We start from the raw sequence: 3,194 nt of genomic DNA, 5'->3' as shown, positions 1-3,194 counted from the left end.
CTTACAACCTACACACTCTCTCTCTACACTTCCTAAACAAAAAATTTAGCTCTTCTTGCTGAGGTTCTTGAGCTCAAATCTCAGCCCTTGAGAGTGTAAGCTTTGTGGTTTGTGAACAAAGGAGTTACTCCTCTTCAAGAGGCATAACTTTGTCTATCTTTACACTACTTCTTCTTTCTCTTTTCTTGGCTTTTAAAACTATTTTTAGTCTTTTTTTATGGGTTGAAACTTGTGGCTTAAAGCAATAAACGGTGGAGGGGTTAACCACCCTTCCTTGAACCTTATTCTCTAAGCTTTTGCCCTTGTGTTTCCTATTTCATTCTCAAATTTTTACCACTGTTTTTTAGAGGTTTTCAGATGCTAAAAATGTGATTTTGACGTCCCAAAAGTGGAGGGGTTAGCCACCCCTCCTTAAGCTTATTTACTAGCTTTATTTCTCCATTGTTTTAGCTTACTTTTTTAAGCTTTTCCAGGTTATTTCCAGCATTGTTTTGAGCTATTTTAGGACTGTTTTAGGTTGTTTATTTCATTTGTGCTTTGAATAGCATGGTTGTAGTGTAGTGGTCATCATAGGTTTGGTGGCTTAGGCCTTAGCCACCAACCATTTGAGTTGATAGCATTTATTTCATGCTTTTCATACTAGTGTTCACTCAAAATCATCTCTGCACTCTCCTTCTTTTCTTGGCGTTTTATTTCTTTGAGAATTGTTTCAACTGAGTGTTGTTTAAGCTTGAGAAAGGGACTATACAATGCTAAATGATTTAATCTCTTTGGAGGTTCATTACCAGGGCATTACCTCTCTTTTATGCCTAAGACAACTCTTTGTTTGACACTTCTCTCCATTAGCGGACTTGATCTTCATTATTGGAGTAAAATGACTAAAGAATGGAAAAGTAATTAAAAGAGGTAATAAAATTGGAATAAAAGAGATGCAAGAATAAAATTGGTTTGGGTTCAATCGGACATTAATTGAACCCATTGAGTCTTAGGCTATTTCATACTTGTTAGCGATGATAATGGTATGAGAATCAATGTCAACCACTTCCCTTGATCAATTCCATAATAAGGAGGAGGTTTTGTTGGTCTTTTATTTTCCCTAATTGAACTTTTGTCCAATCGAGTCATAGACCATCATGCAATAACCTTACGACCATTGATGATTCATGAATCGATTCTACCGCTCCTTTGATCAATTTTATGATAAGAAGAGGTAGGGAGGATAAACATCCCCTGGAAACACTCTGTTTCTGCTCTGTTCATTTTCTGTTGCAGCATGGCAGTACCAAAATTAGTGGCCGACCGGCCACCATTTGAATCTGACTGACCACTTTTACTAGTCGGCCGGCCACCTCTTTTCAGCATGGCAGTGTCATTTTTCTGCAAAACAGAGCAAAAGCTGAGGCAAAAACAGAAGCATTTTCTACAGACAAAACAGTTCTGGCAGCAAAACAGAGACATTTTCGGATGGATGTTCGGATTGGCATGCATGGTTCCTAGACCTCCGCTCTATTTTAATTAAGTATACATAACTCTTATTAGTTAATTCCTTTGAACTTGTAATTACTTGCGTGTTGTAATTAATTAATTAGATTCATTCGAATTTGCCATAAATTAGCTAGTGTAGTTGATTAATTTCTTATGTAATAGTTAGTTAATTCGGTAATTAGCTAGACATTTATTCGGACCCTCCTGCGCGAGGGCAAATTGTAATAATGTGCATATCTTCCAACCGCACGTCTTTCTTTTTTTTATTTACTTGCTTATGATGGATAGTATAGAACATCATGTTTCTTTTAGCATTTTGCACGATTTGCATCCATTTGTCTTGTACGCATAAGGTTCAATTCATCATTCTAACGTCATTGTCATTTATTACTTTCTTGAATATGTGCGCCACTGCATGCTATCAAAGTGATTTACATGACATATCAGGCAACCAGACCTATTAGCTGCACTCTTGTATGTGTTGCATTAGCCATCTTGTATTATTAGGGTCATGCATTTTTTCTAAACTCTTTTGTTTCTTTTGGTTTGCCTTGGAGTACTAAGTGAGCACTTATTACTTTAGCATATTGCATGAGTGTTAGTGTTGCCATATCAAGCATGATTACCATGAGACTAAGTGCTTACTTGATCTATCTCTTGAATGCCTGTGGGTGAAGGCTAATTGCTTAAATTAGGGTAATTTGATGAATGTATATATGAGATCACTTTTTCAAGTGGTACATATTCAAAACACTTTTCGAAACATACATGAAATCAAAGTGTTCCAACTTTTGCAAATTAGTTTATACTTGCGTGCTTCACATAGTAAATTAGCCTAATAAATCGGAACAAGAGCATATAATGTAAACAAGAATCACATCATGATTAGTAGAGGTCAATTTTTGATCGGGCGAGTGGGGTGGTCAATTCATGACCTTCCCCTCTGTACCTAAGTTCCCAAGTCGAGACATTTTGGTGATGATGGATAAGTGGCTTTTGGCACAAGTCTCGGGTTTCTTAAATTTCTCAAAAATATTTAGGTGGCGACTCTGTAATGTGGCAAAGCAGTCCATTTTTTGTCATTTTGATTCAAAATCGATTTTCCAAAAGAATTTTTGAATTTAGACTCATTTGTGTTTATCCATTTCACATTGCACTTGTGGAATCAGATTCAGAACTATGGGAGTCTAAACTGTAAGGCTATTTGGATCTGAAAGGATCATGAAAAACAAGCTACAGTTTCTGGCGACTCTGCTAAGATTTTGAAAACTTGACTTGTAATTCATGATGTGAATTTTTATTTACATATATATGTTCTTTGGATTGCATTTGCATTGTTACTCTAAGTCACTGTGTTTTCTATCTACTACTCCTAGATGACTTGCGATAGGCTTGCCTAAAAAGCTTGCCAAAAGGTTGGCCAGTCGGGCTCTGTCATGTTGGAAATACAACCCTTGGATTTGGATTACTGCTATACCGCTTGAGCCTCCTTTCACTTCTTGGTGTTAGGTGTGAGAGGTATATTAGGTAATCTTGATGAGATACCCTCTTGACCATTTGGCCTAGTGCATGTAGTGAGCTCTAGTGACCTTTCAAACTAGGGCAGGATACTCCCCAATTTTTCAGGATGTTGTGATACCGTTTGTTTGAATAGCAAAGCTGTAGGTCATGCCAAAGCTAGGACAGGGAAACCCTAACCTCTCATAGGG

This window comes from Camellia sinensis, chromosome 2 (genome assembly GCF_055761805.1).
Source record: "Camellia sinensis isolate YWXY chromosome 2, ASM5576180v1, whole genome shotgun sequence".
NCBI lineage: Eukaryota > Viridiplantae > Streptophyta > Magnoliopsida > Ericales > Theaceae > Camellia > Camellia sinensis.
This window is presented reverse-complemented; position numbering follows the sequence as displayed.